Source organism: Panthera pardus, unplaced genomic scaffold (assembly GCF_024362965.1).
Source record: "Panthera pardus isolate Hobbes unplaced genomic scaffold, ASM2436296v1 HiC_scaffold_27, whole genome shotgun sequence".
Lineage (NCBI taxonomy): Eukaryota > Metazoa > Chordata > Mammalia > Carnivora > Felidae > Panthera > Panthera pardus.
In genome coordinates this window covers 91,948,428-91,967,251 of record NW_026526843.1, presented here as the reverse complement: position 1 = coordinate 91,967,251, position 18,824 = coordinate 91,948,428, and the positions used below count along the sequence as shown (strand labels likewise).

The following is an 18,824-nucleotide window of genomic DNA, read 5'->3' as shown; positions in this document are numbered from 1 at the left end:
AGTTATCAGTGGCTGAATACGTGTTTGGAGAGGTACAAGTGTGTTCCGTGTAAGTTCTGTCCCAAGTGGTGGACTCGGGAGGACATACAGTTCTTACAAAGACTCTTGTGGCGTTTTGGGTTAAAAAGAGTTGTCACGTCAAGTGTTCTGGCAGTCTTTCCCCTTCCTGTGACTGTCAACATTTAATATTTTCTCTGGTTCATCATGTGCTCAAGGCCCCCCCCCCCACCCGCAGCCCTCTGGACTGTCACAGAGGGCTGGTCAGAGGTTGCCTAGGCAGCGTCGACAAAGGGATCAGAGGAGCTGGGTTGGCCATCCCAGTTCACCACTTTGTGGCCGTGTGATCTGGGACACTCCTCTGTTGCCTCTGAAAAGCACTTTCCTGTGTGAAATGGGGATGATAAGGGTTCCCCCATCTTTGGATTTTTGCAAAGATTAAGTCATTGTGTGCCTGTCAACTGGCGCACAGCACAGCGCCCGGCACGGGGTGCGCCCTGAGTGCGTAGCTGCACGTCTCTCCCTTTCTGTAGACCACGTGCTTAGGCGTGCTTCCCCAGGTGCCCCTGGCCTGGATCTCACGCGATGGCGGGGGGCCTGGGCCACTGGCTGTGAGACCGCAGCCTGCTGAACCTTGGGAAGAGACAGAGTGCCACGCAGAGGAAGCAGCCAGAGGTACACCCAGGAACCAGACGGGCCTCAGCCTGGTTTCCTCTCTGCTCCCCTCTGCCTGGGGACTCACCCTCTCTCTGCTTCCTGCCACCATATGTGTAGGCAGCAAGACCCAGCTTGGCTTTTAGCTAATTCACAGAAGTATCCTGAGAATAATTGTGTGGAGGTTGTATTTAGAGCTTGTTACAATATGCGCTTGTAAAACTACAAGAACCCTTTCTTCGCACTTACTTCCCCTTCAACCGAATATTTACAGAAACACTGTCAGCATGTCTACCCCACAAAATTCTTTTTCAAATTTCTTTACTCTTTATTTTCATAATTCAGTGATGGTGATGTGGGAGGGGCTCATGGAGGTACCATCCCAGGCATCTATGGCCTCTTTAAGCAGCTTTGTATCTCTTGCAGCCTCCTCTCCGTCTGCTTGGCCAGGTACTTCCTGGCCCTCAAGTGGTAGGTGGTCCTGGTAGGCCTTGACCACCTGCGTGACCTCCCGCTGCTCCTTGGTAGGTTGTTACAGAGAGCCACGAAACCCTCCTAGCCTTAGCCAAGACCAGTTCTTCCTGCCAACTGCAGGTGAAGATTCAGTAGGTTCTGGTCTCCAGGAAATGTAGTTTACGTGAGGGCACGTCAGCTTCCATGGCTGTGAAATGAGGAGGTTGGACGACATTATTTTAAATGTCTGCTTGAAGCATATGTACAATTACCACCCTAAGAGCTTTTCCTGAGGAAAGTTCTTACAGTACATGGGGCTTCTTTTGGATCTCCTTTTTATATTTGGGGGCACTTTGGCCCCAAGATGGTAATCCCCTCCTCTCTCCTCACCTCACAGTCAGAAGGCGAGCTTGTCTCTCCTACCTGATGTTGAGGCTCTCTCCTCTCCTGTGTCCCGAGAAATGGGCCTTGAGACAGACAGTGTTTCATGTTCTCCTCTGGGAGAAAGAAGATGAACTCGTCAGTACTGTCTTTTGAATGTTCAGTGTGTCTCTTGAATCTAGGGAAGTGCCATCAGCAACTCGTTTTCTTTGGGAAATGCTGATAGGTTAGGATAAAATGATTGATTTCATACTTTGATTTTATCTTTGTACTTGGCAAACGTAGGTCTTGTTCCACCGTATCTTATGTTGAGCCGTGTCACAGACACTTCTGCTTCTCAGTTATCTTGTTCTGAAAATTCTGACTCTGTCCACTGACGTGGTATTAAAGTTGATCATGTGGTGACATCAGAAGCCTGTACCCAAGAGCCTCTTCTTGGAAATACCTGTCCTTTTTCTTGGGAGTTCTCAGACAGAACTCCTTTGTTGAAAACAGGCCCTCTGTCCTGTAGCTGGTTGTATGGTCTTGTGGGAACCAGCAGAATTAAACAAAAAACAATCTGGAGGAGACAGACATGTATAATGGCTGGTTAATTTATTATTGATAATTTTTCACACGTAAAAACTTCTGTGGGAGGGCATAAAAATAATGCAAATGAAGGCAAAATTACTTTTTGCCCCTGTGGTATGCAAAAGAAGGTAATAAAGCCAATTCAAAAAAAAATGAGTCTTTTGATTAAGACTATTTTAGAAGTCTGGAGCAGGTTCTGAACATGTGTATTTTAATAAAAGCTCTAGGGATAAATTTTATGTATAACTTCATTTTGAAAGCACTGACCTAGAAGATACTTGTTGCAAGTTAAAATAGATTGCAATCAAACATTTAAAATTAACTGAAGTTGCACTGACAATATTGTAGTGTTGTTGCCTTAATATCATCAGGTAAAGTACCACCAGGATTCCACTAAATGGAAACAATGGACACGGGTGCCCAGGTGGCTCAGTTGGTTAAGCATCTGACTGTTGGTTTTGGCTCAGGTCATGATCTAATGGTTTGTGAGTTCAAGACCTGCACTGGGCTCTGTGCTGGCAGAGTGGAACCTGCTTGGGATTCTCTCCCTCTCCCTCTGACCCTGCCCCACTCAGGCTTGCTCACTCTCTCAATCTCGAAATAAATAAATAAACTTAAAAAAAAAAACAAACAATGGCCAGTGAGAATAGTGACAAATCTCTAGGAACATCTTATATATGACACAATTTCTAAAATATTTATGTTAGTAATATTAACCCTATTCACATTTAACCTAGAGAACATTGACCACCTCTTTTGAGAATTTGTTCCCATGCAACTCTTAAACAGTAGTATATCAAATAAATCTCATAATTCTACTACTTCTCTTTCTGCAAGGTGACAGAATCTTTGTGACTTTCAGGGCCTTCTGGGAAATCTCAGAGTTTTAATTGCAAGATATATTTTGAATTATTGTTTCATTTTTCATTTAGTATTAATTTTGGGAAAGCAAAAAGTAAAATTACCAGGACACTTAAGCTCTTAGGATTATGGAGGGGCACTTGAGTGGCTCAGTCGGTTAAGCAGCAGACTCTCGATTTCAGCTCTGGTCATGAGATCAAGCCCCACATCAGGCTCCACACTGACACTTGCTCTCTCTCAAAATAAATGCATAAACTTAAAAAAATTTTTTTAAAAAGGATAATGATTATGGTAGCTCCCGAACATGAATGGTTGTAGCTTGGCTACCTGTTACTTAAAGTGGCAATGTAATAAACAACCATCCAAAAGTTATGTAACTTCTGTTTATTTTAAAGAGAATAATCAGGGTCATGATGCAATCAGAACAAACTGAAAAAAGTTATTTTTTTGAAATACAAAACGGCAGATTATGAAGAAGGTAGCTCAGAGAAACTGATTTTGAACTTCTGACTTTCAGAAGTGTAATCAAATAAATGTATGTGTTTTGAAAGCCATGAAGCTTTTGGTAATTATTTGGAGCAGTCATAGGAAACTCATATGGCTAAGGTGTGACCTTTTATAGTCTTTTAGTAAGACCAGACCCATGCTCTTACAAAACTTGGTCTTTCTTACTTGAAAGCAAATCAAATCCTCAGATTGAGTTAATATGCACCATAATATTTGATACTAAAGTAACCACAATCTCTTTTTGAAAATCCTGTAAATAAACTTATGAAAATTGAGTCCAATTTGGAAAAATTTAGTACAAATTTGCGTCCCTTTTCAAGTTCAATTTTTGTGACCCTTCTACAGCTTTCTGTACATGCTCACTTTTATATTTCATCGTTCTCATTCCTGTTCCACAACAAAAAGCCATTTTACTTTAGAACAGCAATACCTTATGGGCTATAATGTATCCAAAATAAAACAGACTGAGATAGTAGATCAAAAAAATTAAAACTAGAGAAACAGATTCAACATCATTGTATTCGTGCTTTGGATTCACCTGGATCATCAAGAAAAGAAAGACACACGTGGGATTAAACTCTGCCTCAGGTGCACTTCTCTTACATTCAAATTTACCTAGCTCTGGTAGGTTAATGTATTGGCAATTTCTATTTGACCTCTCAGATGATTAGAAGATAATTGTCAGAACAAGATAAAACCATGACGTTCATACAGATATGAAACTAACATGTTTAAAGGTTTTCCTTAACCCACGAGAGAACCATTAGATGTTACAACTATGCCTTAGGAGTAAAGGCCATGCCCTAAAGTAAAACCTCTAATAGAGCCACCCTTAAAAATAATGAAATCCTACCCTTATAAATTCTGTAGAAGAGATAAAATTTGGAGTCTGATTCCTTAAAATTAATCAGGCTTGGGGAAACCTTGGGTTTTCTCCGTAACTACCTTAACAAAACATAAAAACAAACCTATTGAACTGCCTACTGGAACAAAAAATCAACACTTTTCAGAGGAAGATAGCAGAACCTGGAATCTCTAACATATTCACATCATCCAGTATACAATAAAATTTATTCAACATGCAAAGAAACAGGAAAATGTGACCTATAGTCAAAAAAAAAAAAAAAAAAGGAAGCCAATATGCCCTATTGTTGGACTTTTCAGACAATGATTTTAAAGCATTTATTCTGTGATCAAAGAACTAAAGGAGAATATTTTCAAAGAATAAAAGGAAATACAGTCTTAATGAATGAACAGGTAGGGAATTTCAACAGGTAAATGGACACTATAACCAAATTAAAACTTTAGAACTTAATTGGGAATTTGAATGAGTCACTTCTCCAAATCCTTCCCAATTTCTATACCCCAGAAACAACTATGTCACCTTCTGGGTATCTGCCTGCTGTTTGTCTCACCTGCATGTTAAAGTGCTTTTTAAATGCAAAAAAAAAAAGGTGGGGGGGGGGAGCGGGGCAGGGGCGCTTGTGGGTGGCTCAGTCCTTAAGCATCTGGCTTTTGGTTTCAGCTCCTCACTATCTCAGGACATCCAGCTCCACACTGTCAGTGCAGAGCCTGCTTGGGATTCTTTCTCTCTGCCCCTCCTGCGTGTGTTTTCTCTTTTTCTGAATAAACTTAAAAAAAGAAAACAAACCTAAAAATAAAGTCTTAAAAAGATAAATGCAAAAAAAAAAACCACTTTGGAACTTAAAATTACAATAACCCAACTAAAAAACACACTACACGGGTTCACCATCAGCTTGGAGGTGGCTGAAGGAGTCAGTGAACTTGAAGACTGATCAATAGGAATTATCCAGTCAGAAAAAAAAAAAAAAACAAATAGAACAAAACAGATATCCTTGAGACTTTTTTTTTTAAAAAGTGTTATATTGGCTTTTCTGTGTGGCTCTTTGGACATAAGGAAGTAATAGTTCTCTTGATATGTAAAGCTGAACTCATCTTCTGTTCATTTCTCTGGGACCCCAAAGGGCTACTGCAGCTAGAAAGAAGCGTGCTATGATAACATAAATGAATAATTGTGTTAAGGAAATAATCTTCCAGAATTTTTACTGACTCCATCTTAAGAGGCGGTATATAGTACAAGCATTAGGAAAATTTTACTCATTATCTAACGTTCAGCTGAGCAATGACGTTCTATTATAGTTATCTTTTCAAAATCATAAGTATAAAAAAATCATACACAGTGCATTGTCATGGTTAGACACATGGACTGTGGTGACGGGGTACCTGGATTTAACTTCTGGCTCTACCATGTATTAATTGGGTAACTGTGGGCAAAATACCTAGTTTGCTCATCTGTAATATGGGGCTAGTAATAGCTCATCCTTCGTAAGTTTTGGAATTTATGGGAAATGATATATGTAAAGCACTTGGAATTTCACCTGGCACATATGTGTCAGTTGTGATCATCAAATATATATTTTCCTCGAATCTTTTAAGAGTAGAATAGTTAAAGGAACAGAATATTGAAAGACATTAATTAATTAAGACATTAATTGAAACATTAAAACGTTAATTGAAAGTATTAATTGAAAAAGTGTCTCTTTTCAAAAGTCTTCCCTAATGTGCTTTAGAGGACGAAACAGCTATTACCTTTCCCCTGCTAATCAGCAGAGGCATTCCTTTATGAAAGCGGAGATATTGCCTGCTTCTTGGAATAGCTGTCTACCACAGATAAACATTACTCTGAGCTACTGGGTGTGTTCAGTGTGTAAATAGATTGTGGGAACACGAGAGGCTGGTTTTTCAAGTTCCTTCTCCTAGCGCTCCATGAGGGTCAAGTAGACCAGCATTGTATACCTTGTATGTCCGAAAGAAAAGTGCATCTACAAAATACTCTAACCATCATATTGAGGTAAGAGTCATGTGCTTAGGGGTCTTCAGGGTGACATCACCTTTCTTGATTTTTGATCTCTGTGTGGTCGGGGGTTGGGGTTTGCTTTTCAGGAAATGAATGACTCTTTCCACTATTTGACATGAGATTTTACAATGAAATGAGAAAGAAAGGAATATATACAGAAGGGACATTTTGATCGTTGGGCTGCTGTGTAAGTTTGATGGCTTGAGGAGGGGAATAGAAGCATCTTCTGGTTCCTAGGGCTTAATTGAATCTATAAGTTGTAACCTTGTGCTAGATCCTACTGAACAATGAGTGTCTCCATGAACAAATATATATCTCCTAGTGACATAAAGACATCAGGTTCACAGCAGAAGTCCTGTCACTTTACCAAAAACCGGTCGCACCTTTGTGTATAAGGTAGCAATCCTTGTGTTCTGATTTTCTTTCATTTGTTTAAATCTCAGATGTTTTATTTAGCATTGTTGAATAACAGTCCTGTTCTTGATATGGTTAAATATCCAATGTGGTTATATGTTTAACAGAAAAATTGCAAAAGTCTGAAAACTTTGGAATACTTTCCACATGAATGTGGTGTTTTTAACACCATGAGGAAATGAGATCCTGACTGAATATGAACGTATACTAGAAAGATGCATCAGGTTTTTGGAAAATTCTTTTTTATACAGACTGTTTTAATTAGCAGTGCTTTCTTTCTCATTTAAGTGAAAAATGCATTTTGGAACACAATATATCAAACCAGGTACTTGGAGAGAAAAGGTGTTATATATTTAAAGCATTCAAAATTATATATAGCAAATATTACTTGTATATGATGACGTATTTTAAAATCTTAGCCTCCTTAAAATGTCTTTAAAGCACAGGAATTTGGTGTTTAATTTTTTTACTTTATAATAAGATGTTTGCATATTTAGACAACAGCTGAAGCACAAGACTGTTACAATTTATACCCCATGACTTAAGTGCACGAAGACATTGAAATGGACTCTAGTGAAATCCTTAAATGGATCTATACATCCCTGAGTGTGTGTGTACACATTTACATATGGACAACTAATATTGGGGAAACAGATAAGAAGGAAGATGAGAAAATGTCTTTTTGTTGTCAAATCATGGTTTTTCTGGGCACTTAGGATTTTCTGAAATTCTCTGCCAGCCGGAGTTTGGGAGTTAGCTGTGTTGTCATTCAGTTTATTCCAGTTTGTTAATGTCTTCTAATTGGTTTAGGGAATGAAATAATATTTCTACCTCTTTGTGTCTTGGAGGCACATTTAGTGTTTTTGTTGAAACTATTTTCTTATGCTAATTTCGTATGTTAAAGAAATGCAGCTTTAATATGTGGAATGAGCAGTTTGTTTTACCTAAGCTCTCTTCTACAATGGCATATGTTATGCCTGTTTTGCCAGCATATGTAATAACTTAGCTAATCATCTTTAATACTTTCTATTTAGAATCTACTTGTAACTCTGTTTTTGTACATCCCATATGCTGCTTGTGTATGTACTGTTACTCTCACACGTTCACCCCCACACATACTTCCCCACTTTTGGATGATTTCACAGGGTTCTTTAACTTCTCTCCAACTTGGTTTCATTCCTGGCTCTGTCTTTCTGTGGGTAGTAGCATTGCTTCCTGTGACTTCTGCTTACCATGCTTTCTCCACATCTTTCATCACACCTAAGCCAGAGACATCCAATTATACTGAACACAGCAGTAATAAAAGAGGTGGTTCCATTGCTTCCATCATTTGTAGAGCTGGCAACTGAAGTGGCTACATTAAGTTCTGGAAGATCATCGGGGAGTCAGGTAGACCTCTTCGAGGTACAAACTCTGATAAATACATACACTCTGGGATAGGAAATTTACTTGATCTGGTTTTTCTCCCCTTTCACCACAACACATCTCTAAGAGGTACTTAATAAAATCTGCCCCTTCGTGCCTTGCTACCCATTCTCTCTCTTTTTAAAAAAATTTTTTAACGTTTATTTATTTTTTGAGAGTGAGAAACAGAGTGTGAGCGGGGGAGGGGCAGAGACAGACAGACAGACAGACAGACAGACAGAATCCGAAGCAGTCTCCAGGCTCCAAGCTGTCAGCCCAGAGCCCAACGCGGGGCTCGAACCCACGAACTGCAAAATCGTGACCTGAGCCGAAGTTGGAAGGTGAACCAACTGAGCCACCCAGGTGCCCCCCGTTTTCTCTTTTAATAAAACCCCACTTTATTTTAATTTCCCTGTGATATAACATCTATCTTTGTCACTTTATTGGCATTGCACTTCCAAGGGTCACTTGTGTTGCTATTAGGAAATCTAATTACAGTCATTCGTTCATGCATTCATTCAGTAAATATGCAACTCTCATGTCTGCCTTTGTGTACCTCTAGTATAGTTAGGAAAGATGTTAATTTACCTAAATAATTCATTTCAATTATGATAGGTGCTATGAAGGATGCTTTTCCAAATCCTCATTCTATTTGACTCCTTTGCTCTATGTGACATTCATAATCACTTCCTACGTCTTGAATCCTCCCTTCCTTGTTAATCCATGACTCTATATTATCTATTCAGCTACTTTTCTACAACTTTGCCTCTCGCTGTCTGCTTCTCTTCCTTACTTGTCCGTTCCCCCAAAGGTGTATCATTTGGCCCATAATCTCTTTCTTCTTCTCCTTGCCTGTGATGTCCCATGAAACCATAGTTTTAAATATCACCTCTAAGTGAATGCTTGTAATATATCCATTTCCAGATTGTTCCATCTATTATGTATTTTCTCACTCATATGTCCAACTGTCACCTAATATTCATCATGGTTGTAGCCAAACTCACTGTCTTTCATGTCCTCCTCTTTTCATCCATGTTTCTGCTAATGGTGTTGATGGTCTCCTGGTTTTGCACATTTGAAACCTCAGAGTCACTTTTGATTCTGACTTTTCCTTTGCTTTCAGTACCCAAACCATTATCAGTTCCAATTATTCTTTTCATTACAATGATGTCTAGAATCATTTCTCCTGTATCTTTTTGGTTATTATTTTTTTCTTTTATGCTTTATTTTCTCATCCTCTCCTCCCTCAGTCTGAGAGCCACTTAGAACTCGAGTTCTTGGTTAGACCCCACCTCCACCAGAAAGTCCACGGATATCTTCTTTTCCCAAACCTTGGTGACAGTATTATAAGTGTGATAGAAAGAACACAGGCGTTGGTAGCCAAATATCCAGCCTTAAGTTCTTATTTTAACATCTAGGGCCTCCTGTGCACTTTCTCTCTCCTATCTCATGCGGTGGTCACAAGAAACAAACAGGATCTTGGAGACGAAATCGTTTTCAAGTGTGAAGCACTATATAAACATTAAAGTAAGATTTGCTAATAGAAGAATAAGAGGCAAGAACAAAGGTCCTGGGTCTTAAATACTGGGACAGTATAGTGTAGGCACTGGGCAGCTGGACTCTCCAGCCAGACCACCTGCTTTTGAATCCTGGCTCTACTACTTAACAGCTGTAAGAAATTAGGAAACTTAGCTTCTCTGTTCCTGAGTTTCCTCTTCTGTAAAATGGGGGTAGTAAAAATTTCTACTCAAAGGGATATTGTAGGATTGGAAGGGTTAATAGACGTAAGATACTTAAAAACAATGCCTGGCACATTTTAAGTACTCTTAAGTGTGGAAGTGGTGGTGGGGCATGTGGATACAAGGTGGGAATGATATATTAGAATGGAGTTACCTTATGCAGATCAGTGCCCCATCAAGGGTGGAAACACACAACCACAGAGTGAATACGTATACTTGGCTAAATCCCTCGTGACTCATAAAAAATGGTCCTCCCCTCTGCCACAGAATTGAGCAAATGTACATCGAGGAGCCATGCATATTCTGAACAACCGGTTGGGGTTCAAGGATAGGGATGATGGTCTTTCAGACACTTTGGGGAAGTTAAAAAGGAATGGTAAATAGTTTGCCTTTTGGAGTCATGAAATATGTCAGTATTTCATGGAATCAAAATATCAGTATCCAGATGTCAAAAAAGAGACAACAATCCTCTGTATTCTAGAAATTTCTTTCTTTAACAAGCATAGGCTTATAACATTTCACAGTGCAAGGGACCTTAGAAATTCTCTTCTTCTCAATTTATAGGCCCATTGGCCAGAGTATGTATCTTTACTCACACAGTAGTTTAGTTTGAGCGAGGGTTTTTTTCCCCCGTGTTAAGAAAACAGATAATAATACTTAAAACATTCCACGAGTGGTTTGAAGTGCTTTAAATTATTTAAACAATTGAATCTTCATGAGAATCCCACAAGATATCATCACCATCATCATCATCATCCCATTTACATAAGAATAAATTTAGGATCATAGAGGTTATGCATAACTAATGATAATTGAGCCAGGTTTCAAAGCCAGGCAGGTCAGGGCCAAAGCCCATATTCTCCATCACTGAGTCCTGTCATCTCGGCCCCTCTGTGCTCTGGCCTTTGGTTATGCTGCTCCAGTTCTCCTTGACAAGTGCTATTAAATGCTTGATAGTTTTTCATAACATATAAAAATTACTAAAATGAGATTTGCACGAAGTTTCCCAGTGTCTTTGCAAGAGGAGTCTGATTTTTTTTTCTCGTCTATGATTCTGTATGCGAACATCAAAGGTCTCAAATAATGATCTTCTCTATTTCCTAGACAGCATATCATACTGTAAATTGGCGGGTACTTTGCACTGTTACTTCATTGTGGTTTCTGGCCACAGGGATATTCTCTTGAATGTGTGTTCGTTTCCATCTTTGTTTTTGCTAACATTTCAAAAGTTCAAACTCAGTATTTAGAATTGCTGTGTTATTTCATTTTCCTATTTTAACTCCTTGTTCATTTAAGTGTTCTTTCACTTTCGTGTTTTTCTTTTTACTTTAAGCATTATTGGCTATGAAAATAATTTACTAGGCTTTTACTTCATTTTCTTCTTCACTGAATAAAAATATTAAAATCAGTCTTTCCTCCACTGAACCCCTTAATAACTTTATTCATTTCCAAGTAGACATAATACCGTTTGTAACTCATGTTAGAGTTTAATTTAGCAGTTTCCAGTCCTTGCAACAGTTGACTTATCCAGGCTAATTTGATTTAATCTTTCTAATCGAATGCCAGGAAGCACTCTGTTCCTACATTAAAACACGTCCAATTCATTGAGGGGTCTGTGGTTCGTGTAAATAGACTTCACTTTGGTGTTGTACAGTCAGAAAATATTCCCAAAAGCGTTATCAGGACTTGGAGAGAAACTAGGAAGATGTATAAAGAAGCAACTTTAAGAGGTACTTTTTAAAAATAAATAACTAAAACAAGTAAAAATTTTCCAAACCAAACAATGTAATTTTGAAAAACTCATTGAACATTAACAGTTTATTCTAAGAATGGAAGTGATAGATTTTACCACAGAATATGGAGTTGGGATGGGAGCTGTGTGTAGAGAAATCATACTTGGAATGTCGCCATCAAATAATGATGTTCCAGGATTCAAAAATAGACTTTGAATCTAAACATACTTTTATTTGGATTGCAAATAGTTCAGCAACAGCCCACTTGGTAAACACAGACCAAGAAAGGTCGTAATAAACATATTTATTTAATTCATGTGTCGAGAGTATAGAAAAATCCATTAATAGATCCTCCCAAGAGCCGTTTGTAGACAGCAATGATTTTTAGTCTCCTGGCGTGAAATTACATTAAAATCAGTATATGATGAAAATGTTTGAAATGAATTTCATTTAAATCAGTTGATATATCAAGGATATGGTCTCAAACAAAGCAGTAAGGGCCTAATAGAAATAGGCATTTTTTCCGACTTTCAGTAAATAATGGTATATCCAAAGATGTCTGTGTCTACAAACAAATGTATGATTTTAAAGTTTTACATTTTGACTAGGACTAGACATATATTAAAACACATTTTGTGGGGCGCCTGGGTGGCTCAGTCCGTTAAGCGTCCGGCTTCAGCTCAGGTCACGATCTCGCGGTCCGTGATTTCGAGCCCCGCATCGGGCTCTGGGCTAATGGCTCAGAGCCTGGAGCCTGCTTCCGATTCTGTGTCTCTCTCTCTCTGCCCCTCCCCCATTCATGCTCTGTTTCTCTCTGTCTCAAAAATAAATAAATGTTAAAAAAAATTAAAACAAAACAAAACATTTTGTGACAAAGAATCACTGCCCTCTGGTTAAGAAAGCAGCCCGGGGAAATAACTACAAGGAACTCCAGTCAATAATTTGGAAAAAGAAAAGACTAGAATGTTTTGTTTGCATTAGCCATGCTTAAGAAGGAAGAATTTAACTTACTTCAAACTGCTCATAACTGTCATCTAATTTGGTTGGCTATTACTGAGTTTGAGCTCCAAACACAGGAAGGTTATTTCTAAATCAGTTATATACAACAAACAAAATAGCTATTGATTTTCTTTCAAGTGAATTCCTGTTTGACTTTTTTATTGTCCTTGTGAGTAATAGTTGTGTGTTTGGTTTTATACTTAAGCACAATAGGATGTAACTAAGTATTAGCACCACACAGATCTACAGAATAGGTTCCTGAACAATGAGGATAAAATCCAGGGATAATATTCGATTGATTATATTGAAAAACTATTGACCCTGGGTCAGCCAACATAAAATGTAGGTCCATTGCTGCCACTAATAATCTTAGTAACTGGTCACACTTTCTGTGGTTTACTATGACCCAAGGACTATTCAAGTGTTTTTCATGTAACCATGATCACGTCTTGGTTTAGTCATGTCTGTGAGTCATTTGACCTTGGTCAAATTAAGTACTTCTAGAAGTATCTCCCTGGGATATTTTTTCTCCTCCCCTGGTTTCTACCTTTCTTCCTGGTTCATAGGCTCACCCAATCTGTGCTGGCATCTATAAAGCTGTTGCTGATTTGGCCTTGTTCCCAATGTCTCGCCAATTGGCATCCTCTCTATGACCTTTTGTCAACGGTAGAGGAGCCTGAATTCTCTCGGCTCGTAGGTCTGCTGGTCCCTGTAGACTTCCTCTTATCTCAACCATGCTAAGTTCCCCTCCCCCAGCTGAGCTCCTCAGGCCATGCTTGCAAGAGCCAAGTAGCACCAGGCCCTTCCTAACCTATTTTTCTTTACCCTCTCCACATCCTGACCACTGCTGGAGGCTTCATTTCCTTTTTTAGTCAGGAGAAGCTGTTCCAGTGTCTTATCCTACGTTTTCTCTATACTGTCTTCTAATAAAACTTGATGTTCTGACCTCCAAGCTTTGCTCTTGGTAGAGAGAACACCTAGCTTGAGGAACATTTGAAGAAAAAGAAAACATCGAGAACAGTGTTGTTTCCCAAATGATCCGTGGCAAAGAACCAGTTCCTTTGTTTTTAATTTTCCAAGCCACCTCAGACTAACACTTTTTTGTAAATTGTGTTGTGTCATGATTCCATGGATGACACACTCCTTTGGCATGTCACCGTCAAATTTCTATAAAAGTTTTTAAATGTTATCAGTTTTGTATGTGTCTTGTCCCAGCACCAGTATGTGAACCACGTTTAAATATTTTTATTTTTTTAAGTTTTATTTATTTATCTTGAGAGTGAGAGAGCACGTGTGCAAGTGGGGGAGGGGCAGAAGGAGGGAGAGAGAGAGAGACCCGGGCAGCCTCCACACTGTCAGCGCAGAACCCGATGTGGGGCTCGAACACGTGAACCGTGAGATCATGTCCGGAGCCGAAGTTGGACGCTTAACCGACTGAGCCACCCAGGTGAACCACGTTTAGAGCAGCATTGCCACAGACCCCACCTTTCCTAGGAACAAAGGATCTGTATTTACTGCAGTCCATCTTTCATTTTTCTGATGTGTCTGTATGTCCATCTTTGTACAGTCTTTTGGTGCCTACAGATGTGAACCCTCAAAAGCAGGAGTACTGGGCCTTGGTATAAGACTGACCAAGACAAAATTATGTGGGTATACAATACAGTATAATGGTCGTGAACACAGTCACTAGAGGAACCCTGGCTTATTTGGAATCCCCCCTCCACCACTCGTGCGCTGTGTGGCATTGGGCACGTGTTTTAGTCTCCCTCTGCCTTGTTTTCCCTCTCGGTAATATGGTAATGATAAAAATAAGTAACTCCAAGTGTTGATGCGACGATTGCATGACTTAACATATGTAAACCAAGACCCTGTAACAGTGCCTGGCCTTTGTAAGTAAGTGCTATGTGAGTGTTTACCATCATTTTTACCATGAGCCATAAGGTAAAGGAGTTAAGGCAAGTGTACTAATGAAGCCAGAAATATACAACCCAATGTAAAATATAATGCCACATGGATAACAGAACAGATATAATTGATTATGATTTGGATAACGTGAAGTATAATAATGGTTTCTTTTTGGCTTTGCGTTTGCTATCTGAGGAATTCTGTGGCTTCACAAGGGACAAGAGTATGTGACAGGGAATGATGCTAGGCATTTGGCATTAGCCATTCCTTTTGATTCTCCCAGAAACCCCACGAGGTGGGTATTTATCAGTATCTCCAGTTTACGTAAGAATAAACTGAGGTTCAGAAGGATTAAATAGCTTCTTTAACATAGTAGGTAGGAAAGCTGGGATTTCCACTCAGAGCTTCCTGACTCCAAAACCTGGAGTTCTTGCAATTGGCTGTTTGAGCTGTCCATTGGAAACCCGTGGGAAGTTTTAAAACTACAGTGCCTTACCATCAAATTCTTTAATTTGATTAAAGAAAAACCCCAGCTCTACTGAGAGAAAATGCACATACCATGAGATCTACCCATTTGGAGTGTGCAGTTCAATGTTTTTTTAATATATTCATACGTTAGACACCATCCCCACAATCTAATTTTAGAACATATTCATCCTGGGGTGGGCCTGACAGCAAAGTCCCTGAGGTCTTAGCTTCAGGGCTACAGACCCTGTAGGAGATCTTGAATGGACTTCATATGGTCGTGAACCTTTTTTAGGATCCACAGCTCTTGTTATCTTTCCCAAAGGAGTAGAGATGCAGGGGTGCCTGCGTGGCTTAGTTGGTTGAGCCTCCGCCTTTGGCTCAGGTGATGATCTAACTGTCTGTGAGTTCGAGCCCCGCGTCGGGCTCTGTGTTGAGCCTGCTTCGATTGTGTGTCTCCCTCTCTCTCTGCCCCTCCCCCGCTCATGTTCTGTCTCTCTCGGTTTCTCAAAAATGAATGAATGCTAAAAAAAATTTAAGGAATAGAGATGCAGCTCAGATGGTACTAAGAGACTCTAGACTGGTGTGTTCTCAAACTTTAGGGTGCATGCAAATCACTGGAGCCTCTTGTTAAAATTCAGGTTCAAATTTAGTAGGTCTGGGATGCAGTCAGGCACACAATAATTTTGATTATAGGAATACTAACGTGAAACAGATAAGTGAAACATTATCTGCCCTACAACCCCATTCTTCTCATTGGTGAATCTGTGTTACCAAAAAACCAATCAACAAACAAAACCAGACACGAATATTCAATCATTTTTTGTTTTTTGAATTTTGTCAATAAAATATTTCTGGGCATCTGTTTTCTCTTATTATGTAAGTATCTACAAAATAGTTTTGCCTCTTGGACCAGAAAGCCTAAAATATTTACTGGCTGGCCCTTAATAGAAAAATTGTGTTAACTCCTAGTGTAGACCAAAGTATGACCACCTTCGAGGAATAAATGTTATTCATCTTACTCTCCACAGCTCTTTGCTGCATTTGGCAGACATGGCGTTACCAATCAGATGGCTAAGAATAGTAAGTATGAGGGGCAGCACGCTGGCTGCATTTATGGATATTTCTTCCTCTAGAAAAGAGGTCTGGGTAGGTGAGAGTCAACTTCTGGTTTAGTTTACACATAGATCTTCCTGGAGTTGCAAGCTACTTGCCTGAATAGCATGGATAGCTTTCCACAAAGGATCTAGTGTCTTCTCAGCTAGGTCATGTTGACAAGACTTTGGAAGCGGGATTCTCTAGGAACAATTTGCAATCCACAAAGACAGCTTGGTTAATTGGGGTTGGATGCTAGTTAGCTGAACTTATTGGCAGAATGTTGCATCTTCTTATACCAGCCTTAAAGCCCCCTAATGTTTAAGGTGTTTGTTAAGGGTTAGGGTTATCTGACCATGAATTTTACATGTATGAAGACATTTCTGCTGATTTTCCAACATTAGCTCACTTTGATTCCTGTGAAAAGGATCTGCTAAAACATTATGACTCTTCGAAATTCTCCAGGCTTCAAGTGGTCTCCTGCACTATAGTCTTTATTATCAATCTTCTTCTCAGATGGACACCTGAGGAACTATTCTTTCCTTTGGTTTTGATAAACAACTTCAGATATCCTTACCGATAACTCGTTTTTAGCCTGGACCTCTATTGTCTGTCCATGTATCTATCTACCTTTGATGCAAGACGTTGTCTGTTCTCAACACCCATCCCAAATAATCCTTGTTACCACAAGGTCCATAACTGGTGGCCAGATTTTAGCATGCTCCAGGGGGACAAGTACAAAGTGTGACCTTGACGGAATTAGATTATACACCAAGATAATTGAAGGATTTACTAATTATATTATTAGAGGGTAGGATGTTAGGGCAAGGAATTTGTGATATAACCCTGGATTGGGGTGAATTTACTGATATGGTGCATTTTCCAAAGATCCTGGGTTTAGTGTAGTACTTCATGTAGCTGGCGGGATTTGTAACAGTTTACTTGATTGGTTAATTGAAATATTAACTTAACGGTGGCCTACATAGAGTCTAAGTGATATACTTGACTCTCAATTCATTAGACTCAACTGCATACCCCACTGCGTTGATTATCCCTTCTTAGTGTTTCATCAGCTCATTTTGTTCCTTTGTCCCTTCTTTAATCATTATTCATCATGCTCCTATCCCGGGCCCTTTTCATATGTTCTCACTTGCATAACCTTAGGGACCACATAAGCACCAATGATTCCCACTGAAATGCCTCTAGTGTAGACTTCTCTGATACACTGTAGTTCCATATTCCAAACGCCCTTTTGGACAGATCTTTGTTGATGTTTGCCTCATAAGCACTTTGACCTCAACATGTTCAAATTTTCAAATTTTTTCTCTCAACTTTTTCTGTCTTGTATCCTCTATCTCTGTTAACAGCATTACCATCAGCATTCCATTTACTCCAGTCCTATTGAATCAGAATCTCTGGAGATGAACCCTCCGGAATCTGTGTTTGAGCAAGTCCCATAGGTGATTTTTATGTACACTAGCATTTAAGAATCTTTATAGTTCCCTATGCTGGAAGCCTCAGAGTCATACCCTCTCCTGTTTACCACCTGCATCTAGTTGGTAGCTGGATCTTATTGAGGTCATCCCCAAATGTCTAAAAAATGACCCTTGGGTCCTTCCCCACTACCCCACTTTTGCTTCCTAATCTGTCCCTGGCACTCCTGCAGGAGCCTCCATGCTGTCTGCATAACTTCTGCCCTCTCTTTTGTATAATCACTGAATGCTGGTATCTTTCAAAAGCCAAATCTAAGAGAGAAAGCTGACTGTGCTATTTCTTGACTTAAAAGCACTCAACAGCTTGATGGCATGGGAGCAGTTTTCAGACTTTTTAAGGTCGTGGAACTCTTTCTTCAAATAGAACCGTGCCAGGAAATCCAACTTATAGAACAGATAAAAGCAGAGCTGCTCTGTTTGAAGCAGGGGTCGGCGCCACAGCCTTGGCCACTCAACCTGCCTTGCTGCGTTTCCTAAGAAACCATTCCCAAAGACACAGTTTGAAAAACACTCGATAAAGTCCAGATGCTTTATTTGGATACCACATTCCTCTCTGGCTGGCACCCTCCTTCTTCTCACCTCTCCACCATTAACTCGGACCCCAGCCCTGGGATTATTCATTATTCCCTGGACTAGTTGTATGTCCTTGTGACTTTTCGTATTTACTGTCTTTACATCCTTGAATGGCTACTCGCCTCTTCCTAATTGTTCTTTTTCTTTGAGTTCTCACAGCCAAGTTGGCATTTATAAGACTGTTCTTTTTATGTGTATGTCTGTCTCCGCTAGAAAATGGAAAGCTCCTTGGGATATAGCCCATGCTTTCTTCCTCTGGGTATCCCCTAGATCCAGCATAGTTTCTGACACATGGTTTTACACATGCTTATTGTGACCCATTCTCTCTCTTCTTTGGTTTTATTTTTTTCCAGACCGAACATGCCTTAATGAATTAAACATTATCTTGAAAAACAACTTTATTAACCTCAAAGCTATATGACAATACTACTGAAATATTTTCCTGTTTGATATCCGAGCATAATAATCCATGGAAATATGCATTGTGTATCATGGCATATGAAGCTGAGCTAATACTGGTACAATGTACTTTTGACAGCAATGACATTTGCTGTCGTTTTTTATGGATAGTGTATGTTATGTGTATTCATTGTAGAAACGTGAAATTAAAGACAATTATAAAGAAGAAATTAAAATATAGCCATAATGTAACTCCCCAGAGATAGACCTAATATTTTGACTTATTTATTTCCATTCTTTCTAA

General features: G+C 39.4%; 1 protein-coding gene across 8 annotated transcripts in view; it reads left to right on the top strand.

The window, feature by feature from the left end:
* The window catches only part of SYTL5 (synaptotagmin like 5), a 270,623-nt gene that overhangs the window by 128,511 nt on the left and 123,288 nt on the right, over window positions 1-18,824 (top strand). Inside the window, exon 1 of one of the 8 annotated variants that reach the window (XM_019417272.2) lies at window positions 15,989-16,043. The exons of the other annotated variants lie outside the window; for them this stretch is intronic. The gene's annotated coding sequence lies outside the window, so the exon portion shown is untranslated. Of the gene's footprint in view, window positions 1-15,988; window positions 16,044-18,824 lie in introns of those variants that run through there. 8 annotated transcript variants of the gene reach the window in all.